The 24,832-nt window shown below is 44.1% G+C and overlaps 1 protein-coding gene across 1 annotated transcript in view; it reads left to right on the plus strand.

Moving 5' to 3' along the window:
* Positions 1-24,832, plus strand: part of PDE3B (phosphodiesterase 3B) — a 1,395,287-nt gene that overhangs the window by 826,073 nt on the left and 544,382 nt on the right. The gene's annotated exons all lie outside the window — the stretch shown is intronic.

The raw sequence follows: 24,832 nt of genomic DNA on the forward strand, positions 1-24,832 counted from the left end.
GTGAATTCAATTTTTTAAGAAAAAAGATGGCGTCATGTAGGAGTCGGATAAATTGGTTCCACTTTCTGAAATCCACAGTTGAATCTAATGTGACCGACGCAAAGCGGAAAGGGCCAAGTAGTGTGAGGTAATCCTTGTTGCGTAAAGTCACCCTGAAAAAGTTTCCGGCATGGCGTGTTGAATGCGTGGTTGCTGTAATCGTGCCCGTATCACTTCGTGTGTTTGAGGCTTTGTTTTACTCGAACGGCGTGGCTTTTCGACTGGCAGCGAAGTCTGCACTTCATGCATTTAAAGCTGCATTTTGCTGAAACAGAGTGGCTCTTCGAGTGGCAGCGAAGTCTGCTGTAGGCTCCCTTCGAGTGTGGCTTCTGCAAAGTCAAAAATGAGGCATCTAAACCCAAGAAGGACAATTGGCATAATCAGTCAGAAGAACCAGAAATCTCCAAGTTAAAGTGTTTCCGTTGTGGTAGCAACAATCACTTAGCCAACGATCCCAATTGTCAAGCAAAGTCTGCATAGTGTAGAAAATGTAATAGGAGAGGTCACCTATCTAGGGTTTGTGGATGTTTTCCAAGGAGAATGGGAAACAACAAACCCAGTGAGGACAAAACCCAAGTCAAAAAGATAATCCTACAAATTAATGAAGTAGGGACTGATAACACACAAAGGTATCCAGAATGCGAGGTCTACATTAATGGAAAATTTGTCCAAATGTTTGCAGACTGATGATCTGCTTTTACATTAATAAACTTTTCTGATTATATAACTATGCTAGGCCAAGACCAAAGCAAACTCTGTATGGCAGACATATCTCCCAGTGGTTACAATATGGACCCCATACCCATGAAGGGAATGTTCAAATGAATGAATGAATGAATGAAGGGCGATTTATACAAGCGCTACTTTGCCCAAAGGCGTCAAGGCGCAAATGATGGAATAAAATAGCCAGGTACTGAGATGAAAAGGAGGTGAAGAAAAGGCCTAAGAGTAAATCAATCATTTCTTTTAAGAACCGTTCCACTGTAGGCAAAGTATACGTAGTGGAAAATGGATCCAACTTCTTGGGGTGGCAACACCAAAAGGAGATAGGAATCAAATTAGACCCCAACAACCTTGAACAAGTTCTGTTCACTAATAGTTCCAACAACTCTGAGCATATCACCAATGAATTTCCTGAGGTTTTCTCAGAGAGTTTAGGGCTAAGTAAAGACTTCCAACACAAGATTCAGTTGAAACACGATGCCAGCCCAGTAGTCCACAAAACCAGACCCATTCCCCACCTTATTTGGGAACCACTAAAGAATGAATTGACTAGACTGGAAAAGTTAATCATACAGCCAGTTGATGGTTCAGAGTGGATGGCCCCCATTGTTATTGCTAAAAAGAGCCATAGCCAAGACATTAGGATGTGCATTGACCTTCAGGTCTTGAACAGCATTCTAGTAGAAAGACATCCTTTACCCCTCATTCATGAAATGCTAAGCAGGATGGGGGAGGCCACGCATTTCAGTGTCCTGGATTTATCCATGGCGTACCACCAGGTAGAGCTACACCCAGATTCGAGAAGGCTCACTGCGTTCCCTACACCCCTAGGAACGTTCATGTTCTGTCGTATGCCGTTCGGGCTAGCCTCGGCAGCAGCTGTATTTCAGAAAATGCAGCGAGTCCTGAAGGAGTGCCTAAAACTCTCTGCTTCCAGGATGACGTTCTGATATACGGGGCCAGTATTGAAGAACATGACAACATATTAAGACAAGTCCTTTCTAAGTTCAAAGGTGCAGGACTCACACTGAAAAGAGAAATGCCAACTCAGGGTGGAGTATCCATGCATTTGCATTTCCAGAGAAGGTTTCAAACCTAAACTTTGTCTAATTGAAGCAGTGAAAGAAGCCCCGGCACCTACCAATAAAGAAGAACTCCAGTCCTTCCTGGGATTGGCAGAATATATGTCCAAATATGTCAGTCATTTCGCGGAGCTGTGTACTAATCTCAGGGAACTTACCAAGAAGAACACTCAGTTCCAGTGGTCAGAAGAACACCAGGTATCCTTTGATAAAGTGAAAGAAGGTATACTTTCAGCCCCTTATTTGTGTAATTTTGAACATAACCGAAAAACAATTCTTACCACAGATGCAAGTGGAAAAGGCTTGGGGGCTACCCTCTCACAGGTGATGGATGGCAAGGAAAGAATTGTTGCCTTTGCCTCATGGTCTCTAACCAAAGCTGAAATGAACTATTCGGTGGTGGAGAGGGAAGCGTTGGCTTGTTTTTGGGGGGTGAAACATTTCAAGTTTTTCCTATGGGACATTCAATTTTCTGTACGTACTGATCACAAACCATTGGTATTTATGTTTAATCCAAAGAACAACTCTTGTAATACCCCCCGCACAGCCAAATGGATACTGGGACTAGAGGGTTTTTGTTCCAGAATGAAATATGTGCCAGGTGAACAAAATTCAGCAGCATATTTCCTTTCCAGAAGTCCACCTAACAAGGAAGAACAATTTGATTTAAGTGAACACCCTATCTTCGAAATTAGTCTTACCACTATCTCTTCCCAAGAATGGTTAAGGTGCATTGACTTAGACAACACAATGTCACAACTCATTTCATACACAATACAGGGTTGACCTGACACCCAAGATCAGGTGGCTACCGAGGTAATGAAATTCTGGGAGGTACGCCATGAACTGAACATTAATCAAGGTATTTTATTCAGGAATGATAAAATAATTCCACCTATGGCCATTAGGGATAAAATACTTGACCTAGTCCACAAAGGTCATTTAGGCAGAAGCCTGACCAAATCGAGATTACGGGAACGCTACTGGTTCCCTAACATGGACTCATTAGTAGAAACTAAAGTCAAGATTTGCCAGACGTGCGCTAACAGCGACAAAACGAAGATGCCTAGGAAAACTCCTATCATTCCTGTTTATGTACCTGACAAACCATGGGAAAAGGTAGACTTAGACATAATGGGACCATTTAATCTCAGAAGGGTAACTAAGCAATTCGCCTTGGTCATGGTGATTATCATTCACATTGGACAACTGTTAGGATGGTTATTCAAATAACCACGACAGTCATTCAATTCCTCAGACACACTTTTGCAACAGAGGGCATTCCGGCATCCATAGTCACCGACAATGGAGTGCAATTCACTTCTCATGTCTTGACCGAATTCCTCGACAAACTCAATATAGCACACGTAAGATCACCACTCTATTGTCCCAGGGCAAATGGTCTTGTTGAAAGAATGAACCGCATGGTCAAAGGTTGTATACAGCTAGCTAGTAATAACAGCATCCCCACAGAGCAAGCATTACAAGATATGTTGTGGGCATATCATACCACCCTTAATCTAACCACAGGCATTTCCCCTTTTTCTGCTCTAAGAGGTAGGAAACCTTGCACCAAGTTCTACCCCAACTGGTTGGGGGTGGCTCCCACGTCACCAATGACATGCAAGAGTTCAAAGACAAGATACTCATTCACCAGGACAGGTACAAATCCGAGTATGACACTAAACAGAGTCAAAATTCCACGGTGGGAGGTGGGGGACTGGGTTTGTATCAAGAATCCTAGGAAAAGCAATTCGGAGATGAAGTTCTCCAAACCCATGCATATAACAGATATAAAAAACACTGTCATTCTAGACAATGACCAGTTATGGAGTATGGATAGGCTGGTCAGATCACAAGATGTACATAACCAACTGGCAAACGAAAGTCTCCCCACTGTGCCGCACTCGAGCAACCATTACCCCACCCAGAGAACGCACAAAACTCCAGGTTGGCACAAAGACGTTATTAAGTACAAGTAATTATTGCATTGTTATGAAAGGGGGAAGATATGTTACATTCTCTACAGTTTACAAAGTACTTTTATTTAATCCATTGGTGTTGACACTGTAAATCACATTGTACTTATTCATAACCCTCACCCTGCTCGTTTGGTAATGGTATATTTCACTCCCCTTCTCCTGAGTTACATTAGGTATGCTCCAGTTACCGTGAGTTTACCTTAGAATGTTGTGTAGAGATCTGATCTTACTGTGGTGGAGAGAGGAGCAGTATTGGAATAAAGAAGACTTTTCCTTTACCTGAATGGTGTCTTCACTTTGTATCAGAAGGTCTACTACTAGTGTTCATAGGTCCCTGTTCTATTGTAATCACAAATTGAAAGCCAGTTACTCTCCTTCAACAATCAACTCCCGAAGTTGCAATGTCAGAGCAGTCCAAGCCTTCCTTAGGGATCTCATGATGGCTGGAAACTCAGACTGCATTGTAACTTGTCAACTTTGTTTTTTTGTTTGTATTTTTCTTCACAGGGAAAACAGTTGTGATGTGAAGAAGCCTCTTCCATGTGCTCATCAAATATGGGGTGTTATGGTGTTGTTCACATCCTTTTTGTGCACATATCAGCCCTATGTGGCAATAGAAATACATGAACAAAGTAATTGTGAAAAACAATATTTGTGAATATGCACGTGTTACAATTTTGCGTCGTACACTACCTTCTCTTTTACCCTAATCTTCTCACTACGACAAACACGCCACAGTGAATTGGCTGAAAAACGTACTTTATGGGAATGAACATCTGCCAATCCTGTTTTGCAGTTCATGCCCGGAACAAAAACTTGCACAATTTTGTTCAACATTGATCTCCTCAATTACTTTCTCCCTGTTTTAATAATGGCTTTTTCTTTTGTATTATCTCGGTGTAATAGTGAAAGGCAAAGGTCGTGCTTCTTTGATCTTTATGTACTTATCCTTTGTCTCCATTATCATATTATAGCCTTGTAATAGCCTCCGACATCGTAGATCACATGCTTTTTTTGCTCTCTATTTCTCAAGTTATAGTTAGTGGTTTTATCACTATCTGAAAAAAAGTTAAATTAAAGTATTTTGGGAGGTGATCTTGGAAATAAAATTGCTGATGGATGCTCCCAACCATACATTCATTAACTTTTAGATTCCCCAAGGTTCCATGCTGGGTCCAGAAATGATTCAGCAATTGCTCCTGTGTGCAAATCGGTGGTGCTATCGGACTCAGCAGAAACCTTGCCCAGTCAGCGGAAGTGGGGAGCCGTATATAGGTGCTACATCTGCATGCTGATGCTAGTTTATTTTTTCTGTGCTCTTGATGCATACCCGGGGCTCTGCTCCAGAAATTTGTTTGTGATAAACTCTCCTTTAAAACAATTTTTCTGAGCCGTTCGTGTCTCCCTCTCAAACTACATGCATCATGCCTTCCCTGCAGGAAGTTGATGTGGGTTGTGGACCCACATGACATTGTCTTTGATATCTTTGCTCTAAGCATGAATGGAAGTTGTGCAATAAATACTCCCTGATATATCCCAAGGCCACCAGGGATCGAGAGACAAAGATTTACATCACCGAACTGGGGGCCAGTTTTGCTGCAAACCATGGATACAATCCAAGTCCTGTCCCTATCTATTTCCCCACACACAGGTTAGTCAAAGAAGAAGTACTAGGACAAATCTTTGTGCAAACACTAGAAGCTCAGACAGGAGTCCCTCTCCAATCCCATCCCCCCAAACCCTTTGAGGGTGTGTGTAACTGAACACAGACCCGATATTGACCCCAATCCTCAGGAGCATTGAGTTAGTCATGCCATATGTCTCTGCAGCAGTTTGGGACCATCCGGGAGGCAATGGTACAGCTTTTCTGGAGGATTCCATGTCCCTTTGGATCGCCTTTGAGCCTGATCGATTCACCGGGCCGGACTTCTGCCAGACTGTCCTTCCCAAATGCTGACTGACCCCTGTTAGGCCTTCCACGCTAGCATCCGGCCATGCCTCCAGTCCCTTGTCTGAGACTACATCAGTCCTTATCTGGCTGATGTCAGCCCTGACGTTAGATATGCCATCCCAAATCTTTCAGATCCGGCTCAGATTTCAGCAACATCTCGGCCTTTTTCTCGCTGTCAAATCACTAAGGCACAGGTAGCAGTTTTGGAAAGTTTCATGGCATTGCTTTTGCCTTGATGCCAGTACCTTCAGTGCCTCGAGGCTTTGTTTGACTTAGACTCCCATACAGTAAATTTCTGATGCGTGCATGGTGGGGTGAAGAGGAAGGGGGTGACAATGCGCATCCTCAGGATACTGATGGACTCTCCTTTCTAACTCTACCCCCCAACCCCTCCCCCTTCCTCGAGGAGAGTGCCTCTTGTTCTGTAGTGGTACGTGGTGCAGTGAAGGCTATTCATGTATGACTGCCTACTGGTGACACTAAGGCTAATCTGACAACTTTGGCAACCTGGCTCATCAATTCAGCTCTGACGAACACTTTGGCTGCAGCGTGGATGAAGCCTTGGCTCATTGCTGCTGGTAAGTCATCCATAGCTGAGTGCCACAGACCTGCTCTGGGTGACTCAGCCTTTTTTTTACTGAACATCCTTTACTGAAAAGCCTTGCAGTGCAGGCTTCGGAATCTAAATGCATTGATGCATGAGGGTGTTCTCTGCCAGCCTAGCTTTATTCTCTTTAAATGCTGACTGCTTCCTAGGCAGATAAACCAGCATCATCTGGTCATGGAGTTTAGATCTGTTTGCCCAGATCCTCAATGGATAGGATACAGCAAAGTACATCTTCTAAGCTAAACTGTACACCAGAAGCTGGGTAGGCCGTCTATGGGCACTAGCGTGTCACAGGTTTCCCCAGGATCGCGCAGCCAGACATCAATCATGGACATACCCTTTGATGGCTGCTTGGAGACACGCAAGTTCACTTCTAGAGTGAATTCAAATTCCGCACTGCTCAACCTTTAACCTTGTGTTTACTTATTTAGACTGATCAATTATACCAGCAAAACCAGACGTTCTGAGTTATTCAAAGGACCTGGCTTATCAGCTGAGGCAGCCATCTCAGCCCATGCCGTAGCCTGCGCTACCCTTATGGTGCCTCAGTGGGTTGAGAGGACAAATTATAATTTCACATGATCTGTCCTAATTTTCCACTTGCCCTATCAAACCACTCTGAATTCCCTTTAGGTGGGGGGGGGGCATGGAGCTGATGCGGTCGAATACATTTTTACCTGTCCAGATGGCAAGCAATTTTCTCTGACTAATGGGTCCTGCAGGTTATCAGACCAGGTTAAACCCTTCTGTGTTTTTAATCAATCCTGTATTCAGTTCTACCTGCATTTACCCAGACTTTGGCAGCACATGCCTGCATTTTTCTTAGAAATATTCAGACATTACTTGCCAAAGGGCCAATCGAGAGGGTGTCCAAGAAGGAGACGGGCAACTGTTAATTCCCCTATTTTTCTGGTGCCCAAGAAGGATGGTGGGTGAGGCTGATTTTAAATCTTTAGTTCCTGATTGCTTTCCTTCAGAAGACCACATTTTGCTAATCTAGCAGGACACATACTTTCATGTTCATATCCTGCAGGCTTACAGGTGTTTCCTCATATTCATAGTGGGGAAGGAACAGGCGAAGTTTGCTATTCTGTCTCTTGGACTTACTATGACCCTGTGTCTTCACAAAGGTAGTAGTGTCGGTTCATCTTTGCAGTTCATGAGTGAGCGCCTTTCTGTACTTCAACAACTGGCTGTTGTTGCAGTCAGTCACAGATCACCTGCAAACAGCCATTTTTAACTTTCTTCCCTGTAGTTATCACTCACAGAGGCCAAATCCCACCTTCGGCCAGTGTAGAGGATTCCCTTTATATAGGCAATTCAAGACATGTTGACATTAAAAGCGTTTATGCCCCTGAAGAAAATCTAGACATTCAGGATATGATCTTGATGTTTAACACTCTGACTTAGGTTATGACTTGCAAGGTTCTCTGGCTTGTTGGCCTCTTGGCCTCGTTTATTCTTCTCGTATCTTACGCCCATCGGCACATGTGGGCTGTTTAATAGAACCTCTGGCTTTAAAGGGCTCAACACTGGGGGTACCTCATGGATAACATTGTGCCTACGACTAAGCTGGTGCATACCTTCAAGGATGGATAAAGAACACCAATCTAACATGAGGCTGGTTGCACTCCTTAACCCACCTAGAACTCTTAGTGGTGAATAATGTATTGACTGTGGACTGGGGAGGCTACCAGGATGAGATGGAAATCTGAAGCCTGTGATAGCCATTGGACCCGAAGCACCACATCAACCTTCAGGAGCTGCTTGCCATGCGGCTGACTCGCAAGGCTTTCTGCCTTCCATCAAAGGCATGCCTGTGCAAGTTCTGATGGGCAACATGACCACCATGTGATGGTGTGACAAGCACAGTGATGTGGAGTTTCTGGTGCTGTTCCAGGAAGAGCTTAGTTTGGACCTGTAGGGGATCTTGCTGGCTATCAACTCTCTGTCAGGATTCCTGAATGTCAGGGCTCAGCAAGCAGCATCACATCAACTACAAATGGTCTCTGCATCCAGAGTTTGTTCAAGACTTCTTCATTCAGTGGGGCTTCACTTGGGTTTATCTTTTTACTGCCGACATGTATGCAGACTTTCAAGCCTTTTGTGTCTTTGGAGTTTCCACCTGAAGGAAATGTGGGAATAGTCTGCTGTGGGTATGCTGTCTCCTCTAAGTATTGCCATCTCTGCCGCTTCTTTCCTGAGTTATGTAGAATGTTCAGGAGAGACCAGTCTCCTGTCCTCTTGATAGCCCCACACTCGACTTGGAAAGTGTGGCACCCCAAGGTTCTAAACTAGAACATTTGTCCTCCGCTTAGTCTACCTCTGCGCTATTGACAGTGCATGGTTCTTTATCCAAATCTCCACAACCTATTCTATGTACCAGTTTTGCACTGCGCGTAGAGGTGGTTGACATATTCTTGGTTGCATGCTATCCATCCACAAAGTCTGTTTACTTTGAATACTGGGCAAAGCTTGAGGCCTGGTGTAAGGATGTCTAGTCGACCTGCTACATACTCAACTTTCTGATGGGCTTCTAGCTTAGAAACCGTCTTGGTGTGTGCACTGTTAAAGGTTATTCAGCATCCCTCTCTTCCTTTCTGTGTTTGCCTCATCATCCCTCCTTGTTTAAGTCTCCAGTTGTGATGTTTATATTAAAGGGTTTATATAGGTTTTCTCTTGCATCGTTTTATGCCGCATTAAGACAATATTTTGGCTCTAAAGTTCATAATGTGTGTTCCTTTCAAACCTATAAACGGCTGTTCATTGAGACTTCTGACACCTAAGAATGTCTTCCTAAATTACTTCAGCATGCTGTCAGTACAACCACCATTTAACAACTTCTTTTCTGACAAGATGGTGCTTCAACCTAGGCTTTCTTTGTGTGAAAAGTGGTGTCACTCTTCCATGTAGGCTTCGGCGGTGGATGGGAGGGGTTGTTACCCCCCGTCCCCCCTCCTCCTGAGTAAATGTACTTTTCGATAAATAGTTGGGTACAGGGGTTTTCATTCAGGTATTTTGAGTTGTCTGTTGGATTGCACCCAGGATTTGTATATACACACAGACAAAAACACACTCTCCCTCTCCGTTTTGAAAGTCATCAAAATGGTTGCATAGTACAGAATATTGTGTTTTCTCTATTAGCACACCTACCAATCTGCATTTTTCTCACTTTCCACTGCCCCTTAGGCCCCTCTCATGAATGCTGTTTGATGTATAATGTATTTTTACATTATATGCCAGCCTAATTGTTGGAAAAACTGAAGCTCACACCCCCCAATCTTACTGACCAACCTATGCCCCTCAAGTGGGGTAGTCTATCGTGCTCCCCACTTTTTTCTCTGCCACATCCCTCTATGGAGGAAAAGAGTCTTCATTGATAACACCCAAAGAGAAGCCTTCACTCTTACATCAATCAAGGAAAGGATCACAGAGTGGATGGTCAAGAAGAGGCAGGCAGTCCAGAAACATACTTTATTATTCTCTGCATAAACTGGTATGTTTCTTGGCTAGGAAGGAACTACCTGAGGGCGTTCAAACACATTCTGCTAGAGCTAAGGCTGCCATTACAGCCTTAGGCAAGGGTTTTCTGGTGGTAGACATCTGCCAGGCCACACCTTCACCAGGCATTACTGCCTTGATTCACAGTTTTGCATAAAGGACCTTTTTGCCCGCTTGGACCTGCAGGATTTCCTAGTGTTAAGCCAACTCAACACAACTCCATCTTTTGGGAAGTTCTGCTTTATCTTTTCAAAAGGTGAGAAATCTGTGGTTAAAAGTATCCAAGTTTCTTTCCTTGGTAAGACGATTTCTGATGCACAAATACTCTAACCACAAATTCCTTACAGCCTTCCTCCCCATAGCCCTCCCACCCGCTGTGTATGGCAAATACTTGTAGGTGTTTATAAGCTCCCAAGTGAGATTCTGCAAACTGTCTCAGACACAATCCATTATTGATGGTCTTCGTCCATTTAAGGTAAAATGAAATCCACAGTTAAGGTAGTTCTTATATACTGCTTGGCACGATCACTATAGTGACAACACCTATCGATCATATTAACAGTAGGATAACTCTGGTGGTTAATGCAGTTCTGGAAGAGTTTTTAAATGTATGTCCAATCACAGTTTTGACTTGCAAAGTAGCATAGAAGAATAATGTGGCCACGGCAAACCACATCATGTAACATGCATATCGCATATTTGTATTTTATATAGATACGTAAGCGGACTACTGCTTTTGACAAGGAGAACATTTTGTTTCTTTCAGTTCATAAGTTGTAATCTTAATGTAGCTCAGTGATCTTTTTACCGGCATCAGGGAGATGCATGCAAACGAAGTCTCATGGTTTTAGATCCTAATGGTTTTGTTCAATCTGTTATTCTAAGGTTTAGGTTACAAAGAGGGCTTTTCTGGGAATAAACAAAGTTTTGTTATGACATACAACCCCAATCACTGCATTACGTGTTATACCCTTACTTTGTGACTCTACCAACTGTTCAGGCTTAACATATTATGTCTAAAAGTATGGAGGGTATGTGATAAAACACCATATATAACCCTCATTGTCTTAAGTATAATTTTCTGCACATTGATATACACACCTGTATGATTTATTGTCTGTGTGGTGAAAAACACTCGGACACTGTACACTGGAATGAGTAGTGCAAAAAAAATGAAATGGATCAATAAGGGGCCATTTAAATAATTATTAGTGTATTTACCCATACACACATCCATAGGCATCTAGGTGTTAGACTCCTGATGGCTCCCAGCCAGGATCATACTTGAACATAGGAAGGGCTGATGGCCCTTTTTATCAGAATTTAGTTTATGCCCAGCAAGAAATTAAAATAAAGACCCTCTAACTGCCTGTAGGTTGTAGCACCAATCGAAATGCAGACAACTTGTGGGTGATTCTGAATCGTATCCCAGTGTTGGAAAATGGCATCAGGACACATTTGGTCTATTTCCCTGGGTCGTCAGGAGCCCAGATCCAGCCCAGAAATAGTTACCTGTATTTTCCATCATACATATAATATACCCAGATATAACTGGCTAATACGTTGGTTGTCAATAATTTTCATTGCACACACAAATTCTTGGTCTGCTTAGACCAGATGATCTTTTCTACAGCATGCTTATACTTTGTAGGCAGTTTTAGAGATAAAAGGGTTATTTTTAAAGCATTGAATTGGTGAGATCAAGGGGTGTACAATAACATTTGTAGTACCAAACTCCATTTAATCATTCTATGCCACAGTACACTTTGGTCAAATATTATCCTATCAACCTCCTAACAGTATGAATACTACTTGGCATTATGTTCAGCTGCCGTGGATACATGGTGGGAACCTAATAGGAAAGTTTTCATCCACTGATTCTAGTTCTTAATATGCCTTTTACAACTAGATTTCAAGCTCCCCTCCATCCTAAGAGTTGATCCCTATGTTCCATCCTCTAAACATGAAGCCTACAATTAACTTGTAATCAGAAACGGCATCATAATGTATGAGTCCTACGTTCAAGAAGACGCTTTACCCTCAGACACATTAATACCTTGCATTTTGTAGCTTTTTGTGACGGTACAGGTACCCTTTCCATGTCAAGTGGAAGTAAAAAAAAAACTACAGCATTTTGTGGAAAGTGAGAAAACATATTTATATTTAAATAATTTACTTCGATATAAGTCTCTGTTAGAAATGGGGTGTCTGGTTGCCTAGGGTATGCACCTAAGCCAGGCAGAACCCACCACTCTAGTCAGGGCATGTCAGTTACACATCAAAGATAGCCTATGTTCACCCTCTGGTAGCTTGGAGCAGAACAGGCAGGCTTATCATGTAAGGCAATGTGTAAAGCTTTTGTGCAGCACACTCGCACAGCAACACAACAAATACACCACAAAAAGACTCAACACAGAATTATGTAAAAACAAACTATATTGTACCTATCACAAGACCAAATGACATGAGATGTAGATGCTTTACAAACAATGCAGTTACTCAGATTGTACTTGTTGTCCTGAACAAGCAAGATCCAAATGACATAAATCACTTCTGGACATAGGCTCGTTTTTAATGAATATCACGTTAAATCTATACAAAACACATAGCCTCAGAAGCACCTGTGCTTCCATCCGGCTCATTATAGTAACTCTGAAGTGCAAGTGCAATGATCATATGATGTGGCAGTTGGGCTCAGAGCACCTGCGTTCCCATTCATTACTTCATGGTAGTTATGGATGTCCCATAGCAGGGATCCAACAGGCGGACTTCTCCTGCTTTGGAACAGAGAAGAAGCAATGCTCCTCGAGTCCAGGACCCTTTGTGGCTGCTTGGATTCACAACGTTTGTCAAAATACAACATAGCAACCCGCTAAGTAGCGTGGGATGGCTGCACTGCTCCCCCGATTACCCACTCATCCATGGTGCTTCCTTTGGGGACCGGACCTCGGGGATCTGTATCTGGGAGGATGATACCCTCAAACGGGGCCACAGAGGAGGATGCTGGACGGCAGGCCAGGGAAATGGTGCCCGAATCCTTAGAATCCTACCTTCACTTGACTGGTCACACACAGCGTGGCTCCAGGGGCAGGGCCTTGATGCTGATCCTTGTGACTTTCCTTTTCTAGGAGACGGACCGACCCCTGCTAATTAAAGAGTTCTACGAGGCCATTCACCACATATTTCAGCGGGCTGAACCCTCTGGGAGACTTTGGGTCCCACGGGGTCGGAAGGGGCCTGTTGGATTTGACGCCGTCAGCTCCGGCGCCAGTAGGGCGTCCGAGATCTCGACTGGGTCGATGCTGGTCGTGCCACCGCAACCTTCCCTGGCGTCAGACCTGAAGTCGGTGCCTTCGGCGCCGCCGATGCCCAGTAGTGGTGCCAGCTCCATCATAATCCCTGACGACTCGGAACGACGTCGCTCTATGCCAATTCCAACCTCGATTGAACACAGGGGTTCTATGTTGTTGCCTGAAAACTTTGTGGACGTGTTAGGCTCAGGAGAGGATTGGGAGGGGTCTACGGACCCTCTGGAACACCAGGATGACTCTGCAGAGCAGTTCGACTGGTATGGGGAACTTGGGGAAGCCAGTGGACTGAATACTTATCCAGATACTAGCATGCTCTTTCCAATAATTGTGGCTACAGAGGAGAGGGCATCTTATGCCATGGTGGTCAAGAGGGCATCCGACTGGAGCTGCCCTCAGTGGCGGTCAGGACTAATCTCCTGACTGAAGTGCTTAAGCACTTCAGGGGCTTCTGCCTCAGAACCCTTTTTTCCCTTTAATGAAGCACTTACTGATGTCCTTCTGTAGTGTAGTTTCTATATTCCCAATAGGCTCTGCGCATTGGAATAACATAAATGATAGTTTAGACGTAGGACTTAAGTCGACTAGGTCTCTATTGAATATGTTAGACTTAATTGTGTATGCCAGCTAGCTCAGAGGTCACTAGAGCGCTCTGGCGTCAGCCGAGCGCTGAGGCCACATCCAAATGAATCTTGTCCTAGTAGTTGTGGGGCCGCATCAGTCTGTAGGGACGCCTGCATGTAGACAGTCTAATGCTATCTAACAGAGGTGTCTGGGCTGGACTGACTGTGCTAGTGTCAGTCCCCTGGTCCGGGTTATGACTGCGATATCTGTTGCAGTTTTGACAATCCATTGCAAAGTTATAAATTTGCAAGCTCATTCCCGGCCGCCAGTACTTCAGTTGTAATTCTATTAGAGAAGTTAAGATTCCTTGATGCCTCAGAAGCTCTCACATGTGTGCTTCTTGAACCAAGTAAGCCCTCCATTTCCTGTTTTGAATTACTATGTCCCCCACTCCAGGGATTTGAGCAAAAGGAACAGAGTTTGCATCAATTATGTATGTATTTCCAAGTGGATAATTTAGAGGTAACGCTGCATAATTGCCTTCAATTGAGCCTTTTACTGCTAGTAGCGTTTCACCATCTATTCTTTTTTTAGAACGCTCAATTGTAGCTACGGAAGCCGTGTGGACAGCTGCCTTTTCGGCTTTATTAGCCAATGAATTCCCTGCAACGTGAACACCATCCCGTTGATGACTCAGTGTATGTATCACATGAGTATTTTGTCGTTCTTTCTGTTAAATAACTACTTGTTCCGAAAGCATTTTATGCTTTATTGTGCCACCTTTTGCATCTTTGAAACCGCTGGGGAACCCGTCCTGGCTTTCCCTATGAGATGGTCCCTACTGGGTATCTCCAAGGTGAATCCAGGCATCCCCGGTGTATGTGGGCGGTCGTTGAGGAGATGAGGCAAGCTAATGCCCAGAGTTGCAGAGTGTGATCCCTGGTTAGAGTAGGCACCGAGGCGAGAATTATAGAGTCCGCTGACCCTGGTCCACAACCCTGCCGCGACGGGAATTGAACCCTGGGCCCGGGCCGTCCTCTGCTTCCGGGTCTGCCGCCTCTAACCAGTGAGCCACACCACTCCACATGCACCAGCGACCTTTTACAATCGCACATGTCGCATTGTATACTTGTTTTTCCACAATCCAATGTTGCGCAGATCCGTCTGTAAATTACGCAGGCGTACTGTTCAAGAGGCAGAATTTCGGTCGGCAGAGGAAATTCGTGTTCATATTCTAGATATTCTAGTTTTTAAATTTTTCCACCTTGGATGTAAAGCTGTAGCATTTGGAATGCTCGCTCTTGCCACTGCCTCTAAGGCAGGTACAGGTGTAACGACTGATATGCATTTTCCCTGTGCGAGGGCGCTTTGTTTTGCTATAGCAGTTTGGACCGCTGTCAGAATTTTTTCAGTTGAAGTGAATTTTATTTCAGCTTGTGTGTACAAGTGTGATTTGTAAGCTATTGATACTGTTTCACCTTCGTTATAGGTAAAGTACGTGAATCCGCATCTTCCTGGAATTACTCTGATTACAAGGTTGCGTATGTTTACGCATGTTTGCAGCTTTGTTTTAGCTAACATGTCTGTTTGTATTGAACGTAAAATTTCTGTGTTTGAGTCCAATTAGTTTGTTTGAAATCAGGTTTTATTAATTCGTAGAGAGGTTTAACCCTTTCTGCGTAATTAAGAACGTAAGTTCTTCCAAAATTCACGAAACCTAGAATTGATTGTAAGTTTTTCAGCGTTTTTGGAGCTTGGAGCAGTGCACGTTTCTCTAAGAAATTGGCTGCCAGGCTTTTCCCTTCACTTGATAGCTCATATCCTAGAAATAGGACAGTGTGTTGGGAAATCCGTGATTGTTTTTTAAGTTGAATTTGTACCCTTCAGATGCGAACCAAAGTATAATGGTTTTCACTCTTTTCAAGTGCCTGTCCAAATCATTGTCTGTTAGATAGATGTCATCGACATAAGAGAATGCCTCATCATCATACATTTGTAGTAACTCTGTTACTCTGGCTGAAAATAATTCTGGGCTATTCTTGAATCCCTGGGGGAGATGGCAAAAGTGCCTCTGGGCCCCTTACTTGAGACAGCGGTCAAATACCTCCTTTCTGGTGAAATGTTTTGACAGAAGAAACCATTTGAAATATCTAATGTCGTTTTATATTTTTTGCGCGCAATGTTATTCATTAGTGCTGCACTGTGTGAATTTTGTACTGCAAATGTTTTTCAACAAGTGTTTAAATGTCTGTAGTCCAATACTAGACGATATGAATTGTCCGGTTTGGAGACCGGAAACAAAGGATTGTTCATTTGTGAGGTGCATGTTTCAATCACCCCCTGGTACTCAAGTTGATCTAAGATCTCCCTGACTTGTTTTTAGCTTCTTGCTTAACAGGATATTGCCTTTGTGCAGTAGGTTGATTTTTTAACTGGATTTTATGATGAGGGGATTCCTCATCCCACCCTACATGATTTTTATATAATGCAGGGGCTTGGGCCACTGCCAATTTTCTGGCATATGTGTATGTTTTATGAATTGGAATATGATTTGAGAAGGCAGGCATAATCCTTTCTTCGCCATTTGGACACTCCCTAACAAATTCTGGTGGCCAGTCTTTCTCCGCTAGAAGAATATCATAGTCTTTGGATAGCTTCTCTCAAAAGAGACTTCTTATTTTCCTAGTTATGTCCCCTTCTATACGCAATGTTATTTCATATAATTTATGGGGTACACTAACTCTGGCGTCTGCAGTTTCCACCTGAATGTATTCATTTGTGTCCACTGTCTCCAGAAGATTCATCAGGATCTTGTGAGCTATGGTTACTTCTGCTTCGCTGTCTAGCATTGTTTGGACCCACTCCCTGTTCTTGAGTTGTGTCCTCTGGATCCTCGGCATGTTTTATCTTTATGCTTGCTACCTTCTTTTTGGGAAATTGAGATTTTTTACTTTGGTGAGCGGGTTACTTGTCTTTGGACATGACACGCTCTTCTTTATGTTCTGACCGTCCTCTTCTTTCCAATTTCTATGAGGAAGTCTGAAAAGATCGAGAGAACGTGTATCAATGTCTTTATCTGTCAGGTTTTTTCAAATTATCCCTATTTCTAAGGTTATATCTTTTCTCAGAGGGCTCCCGTTGTGGAGACCTACCCCCCGTTCTGGAGATCTATCTCTCCATTGGGGAGACCTTCCTCTGGACTGAAACTGGTATAGCCGCCATAGACGGAACACCATGTGTTTTTGTGTAGATTGAAGCAAAGACTGTTCCCCAAGTGTCACAGTCCTCCACATGTGGTGCGATCCCCATTGGTAAACAGATTTTATGAATTCTGTGTTTTTCAGGAGGTGTACTACCAGGGTATACTGCCTCTATTTGAGTAATCTTATGAGATAACCAGAACTGAATTTGTTCCCGTTTTGCGGGTAATTTGCCAATGACTGTGGTGTAATTTTATTTGTGTTCCCCTGGTGAGGGGTGTGCTGTGGAATTTTTATAGCAGGTTGGACTGTTAAAGTCCACATGACATATTGGACTAATTGCCTATGTATTTTAATTAATTGTTTTAATTGAACTAACAGTTCTCTGTCTGACATTTCTTCAATGTCAGGATGTGGTTTATAGCTGGCTAGAACCGGCCATGTGGCTCCTAATCTACCTAGTGGACCGAGCCTGGTAATGTGATTTTGATGTTTTAGGGCGCCATTAAACCAGAGCTGATGCTCCTGGTAAGTTAGTGGAATTTCAACGTCCTCAAAAGGAACGTATTCCGCTGGGTGTTCCTCTGCTTTGTAGTAGTGGAACTCGTGTGTTACAGCATTTGCTGCTGGAAAATGTATCCATGAATAGAATACCTCTGTCTGCCGATATTCATGTGCATCTACCACAAATATGACTGTACCACCTCTCGATAATACACCACTATTTATTAGTTTGTAAGTTACACTCTTTCTTACATTTATCGGGATGATTACCGCATCTGGGTTGTTTTGCTGAAGACTTGTGTCCTCTGCTAATAGTTCAGTTGCTATTCTAGCTCTCTCCCTTTCGTCGTCACTCTCCGTCATTTTGCTGACAGAAAATTTGCAGAGCAAGTTTCAAGGAAACAAAGATTAGGTGCACGATATTTTGGAACACTGTATCCTTCAACGTTGAATAAACCAAAAAACTAATACATAGGATTCTCGCCCTACTTAGTTCTGGCGGATACTAACCTTTTACCCACTCCAGACGTCTATTGGAGTTTTTATGGAAAAAGAGGTCTGTGTGAAAAGCACGACTGAGTTACTCTAGTATCTAGCGTTAAATTATCGCCTTACCAAACGTTGGGCGCCATGTAGTGTAGTTCCTATATTCCCAATATGCTCTGCGCATTGGAATAACATAAACAATTGTTTAGACGTAGGACTGAATTAGACTATGTCTCTATTGAATGTTAGACTTAATTGTGTATGCCAGCTAGCTCAGAGGTCACTAGAAACTTTCTCGAATAAACAAGAAGGGATTAGTTTCTGACAACCATATAACATGACAACTTTGTTCCCCAAGAATAAGGAATATATCTCCACAGTCGCGGGAACAATAGATGGCTATTTCGCTCAATGGTGCATGCTTCGTTTCACCAGGAATGCAGAGAAATAGAGAGACTGGCGTTTTCAATAAAAAGGTTATTTATTGAGCAGTCTTCTTTCTCATGCAAGAGAAGTGAATTGCTACTATCGTAATACTTGCTATGAAGTAAAGTGCGTACAGTAAAAGGAGTATTATGAAATAATACTGTAAAAGCATTTATATGGTTTCTAACCCATAAGATACATAAAATAGATAAAATACATACAATGATAAATAATGACTAAAAGTACTCAACTGCTGCATCTAAAATACGCCTACCCCGGTGTACCTAACCTAAGCCTAGTACAAGAGAAGAAGTAAGTGAGGTGTAGCTGGAGTTAAATAGTTTCTGCCAAGAATCTATCCAAAAATTCTACAAGGGTCTAATCGGCTCCGTACCTTGGTTATAGAATGAGGAGTTCTTGTATCTCTCTCTCAGGACTCGATCTCCCAGTAACCCGCAAGGGTAGCAGGGAAACACTGGAGCTGGATTTCTCGGCAGGAGAAAAGACAGCGTCTCTCTCAGTGCGTCAGCAGGGAGGGTCGGCTTCCTTCGGCACTCGCATACAGCGGGGCGTCGGGCAAGTAGTTACTCGATCTGCTCCGAAACCACTGTGTGTTTTGCTAGGGCAGATGTGGGCATATTTATACCTGGAAGGTGCTGAGTTTGACTTAAGGGTGGACTTAATAACGTCACTAAGAACTCGAAGTTCTTTACACACTCCAGGAGTTCTTGGACAAATCAATACTGAAGCAGGGGAATTCCCGTACTGCTGAAGGCTGGTTGTCTTCAAGAACTAGTTGTACTCTGGGAGCTTAGTGGAAGTAGTCATGCAGTATTTAGACTGCATTGGCTGTGTCTAAATATGGTTATGATTCGGATGCCTATATAAGGATATGATAAGTTATATCTATATAAGGGCACAAATCGGGAAATTTACACTAGAGCCCTAGATACGTTACAACACTTCTAGGCACGTAGTTCAAGCCTAGCACAGGGGCTCCTGTGAATAGGACAATTGCACGCTGCCATTGCCCATCTCTGGGCGACCCAAAGTTCCTCAGTCAACACCCCACCCCAGAAAGTTTGCTGGTGCAGGCATCTACGTAACCGGGCGCAATCCCTGCCCCTCCTCCGAATAGGGAATCCAAGAGGCTGGATTCATTTGGGAAGGAAATGTTTTCTTTTCTAGCCTGGCATTGTGGACGGTGCATACTGCATGCTTATTGGGTTGTTTCTCCCGTTCCCCTTGGGAGACGTTTGCACAAGTGCTGCCACAAGTCCTGGAGGAGGCTCGGGCTGTGCTCTCTCAGGTAGTGAAGGACAGGAGAGATGCAGCAAAATTCACCATAAGGTGAGACCTTGATACAATGGATTCGCTGGGCAGATCGATTTCCACAACAGTGGCCTTGAGGCGCCATGCCTGGCTTAGGATAACTGGCTTTGGACAACTGGCTTCTTACGTGCTGTGTAGGCAAATCTGACTGACATGCCCTGTGATTGAAGCCTTTTTTTGGGGAAAAGGCAGATACGGCCCTAGTGAGGTTTAAGGAATCTCGAGTTACAGCCAGATCCTTGGGCCTCTCTAACACACCTCTTGGCCAGTCTTCCTTTCGCCCCTTTCATGGCAACAGAAGGGGTTTCCAGCTGCATCAGCCCTATCCCAGCCACTGTCCTGCACAAGCTTCCCAAGCCATGCGGGGATGTGGACATGGTACATTGCGACCTAGCAATGGAAGCCAGTAGTCGTTAGACACCCTGCCCTCGGCAGCCGCAGCCTCCAAGCATTTTTCAGTCTGACTCTGCAAGACCACACCCCTCCAGTTGGTGGCAAAATTTATCAACTCCCCCACTGGAGGTCCTCCCATTTTGTCAAATCAGGAATGGCTGATGGAGGATCATATATAATTGCTTCAGGAGGAAATTGCAGTTCTCTTGGCCAAGGGAGCTATAGAAAGGGTCCCGGGTTCTGAAGTAGACAGCGGCTGTTATTCCCACTACTTTCTGATTCCGAAGAAGAACAAAGGGTTGCGGCCCGTTTTAGATCTTCGGACCGTCAATCTGTTCCTCGAGAAGGAGAAACTCAAGATGCTCACTCTAGCTCAGGTCTGGTCTGCCCTAGACCAAGAAGTCTCGATGGTAGCTATGGACCTGCAGTTTGCTTATTTTCACATCCCTATCCTGCCAGGCCACATGCGTTACCTGTGGTTCATGGTAGGCCACGAGTACTTTACTAGCAGTGTACCGTGCTCCCCTATGGCCTTACCAGTGTCCCTCGGGTGTTCACCAAGGTGATGGGTGTGGTTGCTGCTCATCTGTGCAGGTTAGGGGTGTCCGTCTTTCCCTACCTCGACGACTGGCTGTAGGAGTCCTTGGCTCAGGCTGTTGTCTCCCACCTTCAGACTATGGCGAACCTTCTGCATGGGCTGGGGTTCTCTATAAACGTGCCGAAGTCAGACCTGGCTCCATCTCAAACGCTCCCTTTCCTCAGAGCTGATGTGGACACAGTGCAGTTTCGGGTCTATCCTCCTGAGCTGCGAGTCCAGGATATTCAGGTTATGATTCCGATCTTTCGGCCTCTATCCTGGATTTTGGTAAGACTGACTCTGAGACTGTTGGCCTCATCTCATGGCCTCCTGCACCCTTTTAGTAAAGCATGCCATGTGGCATATGCGGGCTATGCAGTGCGATTTGAAGTTCCAGTGGGCACAGCATTAGGGAAATCTCACTGATGTCGTTCAGATCTCAGAAGGAACTGCAAAAGATCTGCAGTGGTGGTTGACGATGCGATTGGGTCAATGGCAGACCCCTCTCCCTTCCCTAACCAAATCTCAGTTGCAACAGATGCATCACTTTTGGGATAGGGCAGCCATTTGTTAGAGTTAGAGACCACAGGACACTGGTCTCCGGCAGAGTCAGGGCTCCACATACATTTGTTGAAGCTCAGTTCGATTTGGTTGCCATTGAAAGAATTTCTTCCCTCTGTCAAGGTGAAGCTAGTGTTAACTGAAAACACTACCACCACGTGGTCCTGCAACAAGCAGGGCGGGGTGGGGTCGTAGACCCTATGTCGAGAGGTCCTGTGTCTCTAGACATGTCTGGAACAGCAGGGCATAACCCTGGTGGTTCAATGCCTGGCAGATTCTCTGAACACAAAGGAGGACTAACTCAGTCGACAATGCCTAGCGGATCACAAATGGAGTTTCCAGTCGGAGGTGCTGCATGGTCTCTTTTAGCAGTGGGGAGAACCTTGGTTAGATTTTCGCCTCTGAAGAGAACGCGCAGTGTCAGCAATTCCGCATGCTGGAGTTTCCAAGGCGACGTCTTTCGTCACAAGTGGAGTTCAAGCCTGTTGTCCACTTTTCTGCTCATACCACTTATGCCCGTGGTTCTAAAGAAGATCAGGAGCGACCGGGCACAAGTCATTCTTGTGGCTCCCAACTGGGCGAGGAGAGTCTGGTATCCAGAGCTTCTGAAGATGAGCATCGATCCTCTGATCAGGCTGCCCTTTTGGGAGGATCTTCTGTTGCAACAGCAGAGAAGGTTTCTTTACCAGAACCCATCGACTCTACACCTCTATGCGTGGTGATTGAGCAGCAGCAGTTGATGGTTTTTGACCTTCCTCCCAAAGTATGTATTGTTATTTTGGCGGCCAGGCGGCCCTTCACTAAGACGGTATACGCCTGCCATTGTCAGAAATTTGTATTATACTGTACAGAAAGGTCTATTGATCGTCTTTCTGCTTTTCTTTTCACTGTTCTTTTGTTCATTCTGACCCTTGCCCAGCAGGGCTTTGCTTTGGTAACTCTTAAGAGTTCCTTTCTTCTCGGTTTGCTTTTTTGCGGTTGCCAGACCAGCTATCTATCTCCTTAAGTCTCCAATTGTTTATAGGTTTCTAAAAGGGCTGGCTCACTTGTTTCCACCCCGCCCTTTGTTATGCCACAGAGGGCCATAATTTAGTCATCACCTACATAATGTGTGCTCCCTTCGACCCTTTACATAACTGTCCCCTCCGGCTGTTGACCATCAAAACAGCCTTTTTAGAGATGATTACATCTGGCCGGAGGGTTAGTGAGCTGTAGGCGTTATCTCGCTTGCCTCCCTATCTGATGTCCTTTCCAGACAGTGGTGCTTGGCACCCGGGCTTCCTTTTTACTGTGTCATTCTATCACATTGCCCACCTTCTTTGCTCCCCGCATCCTTCTAAAGAGGAGGAGCGTCTCCATCGACTGGATCCAAAAAGAGCATTGTCGCTCACCTTGACAGCACAAAAGAGTTCATGGTGAACAATCAACTCTTTGTGTGGTACGTGGGAGCTAAGAAGGGAAGGGCAGTGCAGAAAAGGACCATCTCTCGCTGGGTCATTCTCTGCATTAAGATCTGCTATGCCTTGTCAAAGAAGCCGCCTCCTGTGGGATTGAGGGCCCATTCTGCCAGGGGAAATGTTGCGACTACGGCCTTGGCTTGGTGGTGTCCCCATCATGGACTTTGTCAGGTAGCAATGTGGGTATCTTTGCACATGTTTGCCAAACGCTACTGCCTGGACAGTCCGGTCAGCATGGATGGGCCTTTTGCCTGTTCGGTCCTGCAGGACTTCCTAGTTTTAGGTATTGGTCCACAACCCACTGCCGGGATGGTATGGCTTGGGTATCTAATTGAAAGGTAAGGAATCTGCAGCTAGAAGTCTATATCAGATGATCAAGTTATTTACCTTCTGTAACGCATTATCTGGTAGAGACTCTATCTAGCTGCAGATTCCATACAGACCCACCCATGTCTCTCTGCTTTGCGGACTGATTTTATTTGGGCTAGGATCACTCTCCTTTTCAGGGACCTAGTTTTGCACACTACTACGTCAGTTACCTCATGGCTCTGCAGTACTGGCATGGAAAAAACAAAAAGTACTGACTTCCACGCATCTGGGTGGTGCCTGTATAGGTACCGCAATGTCTTAACTGATGCTATCGACGCCAAAGTCACATTGAGCCTAATGGAGTCACCTGACGACGCTCGCAAGGGGTGTTGCTCAGCAAAGGTTTCTGGATCCAGCCTGATGCCAGGGATTCAAAGCTAAGGAATCTACAGCTAGATAGTTTCTACCAGATAATGCATTACCAAACGTAAGTAACTTTTTCTTCAGGACACAAAATTTGTTTGAAGCTCCAAGACCCCCTATCTTTTAAGAAACGCGGCACGAGACGCTGGTAGATGCCGTAGCTTTGAACTTTAAAAGATAAAGATCTCTACTTGATTAACTTAAGAGAAGCTATATAAGCAATATTTAAAATGTCCTTCTTGAAGGACAGCTATTGCATTGTATCATTTTTGACTCACTTATTGGGAGTCTTGGAGCTTCACACAAATTGTGTCCTGAAGATGGGCTCACCGATGTATTATGACCAATACATCAATATCTAACTTAATTTTCCTTTAATTCATTGTTCAATTTAATTTGGTAGATCTAGTTCCTATGTATAGGACAGACTCCATTTCTGACATTAGATGAAATAAGTATTTGTGCATTGATGACTAGTTAATGTTTAGTCACAATAACTGTAATCTGTTATCAATGTTCATGAGAACTTTTATGTACCTCTAGTCTCATGTGTTTTGATATAAACGTAGAAACAAGATATGCACCCAGCTATTGGAATTTATTTAATCAGATAAATTGATGTATGTACTGCTCTAATTGATTTTGCGATTTCATGGTGAGACATCTCGAATAAGAGACCAATTGAAATAAACCTTTTTGTGTAAAATAAATCACTTGAAGGCAGCATTACCTGTTTCACTTTCTAAAAGTGGCATTTCTAAAATAGTAATGTAAAATAAAATTACACCAGTAAGTAGGGTTTATCACCACTATTCTTAACATACCAAAAATGGCTACACCACAACTTTCTGATCAGTACTTACCACTTAAAAGTATGTAACAGAATTTCCAATGCTAGCCTAGGAGAGGAGTAGGCCTCAGCAGTGAAAAATGAAATAGGTTGTCACTACCAGGACATGCCACCCACAAAGGCACATATCCTTTCTTTTACTAACATAGCACCCTGCTCATAGGGCTTCCTTAGGGGTTACCTATGTGTGATAAAAGGGGAGTTTAAGGCTTGGAAGGTAGTTTGAAATTGCAAGTCAATGTGGCAGTAAACTGCACACATGGGCCCTTTGGTGGCAGGTCTGAGATCAGTGTGAAAGACTACTATTGTGGGTGGCACAAACAGTGCTACATGCCCTCTAGTAGCATTACATGTACAGGCCCTGTGTATTTGGGATACCACTTTACAAGGGCTTGCAAGTAAATCAAATATGCCAAACAAGTTTAAACCAATCATACCATGTTTAGAGGAGAGATCACATGTGCTTTAGCGCTGGTTAGCAGTGGTAAAGTGCTCACAGTCCTAAAGCCAAAACAATTGTGAGAAAAATAGGCGGGGTACGGCACAATATTTGGGGA

Source organism: Lissotriton vulgaris, chromosome 2_1 (genome assembly GCF_964263255.1).
Source record: "Lissotriton vulgaris chromosome 2_1, aLisVul1.2, whole genome shotgun sequence".
Classification (NCBI taxonomy): domain Eukaryota; kingdom Metazoa; phylum Chordata; class Amphibia; order Caudata; family Salamandridae; genus Lissotriton; species Lissotriton vulgaris.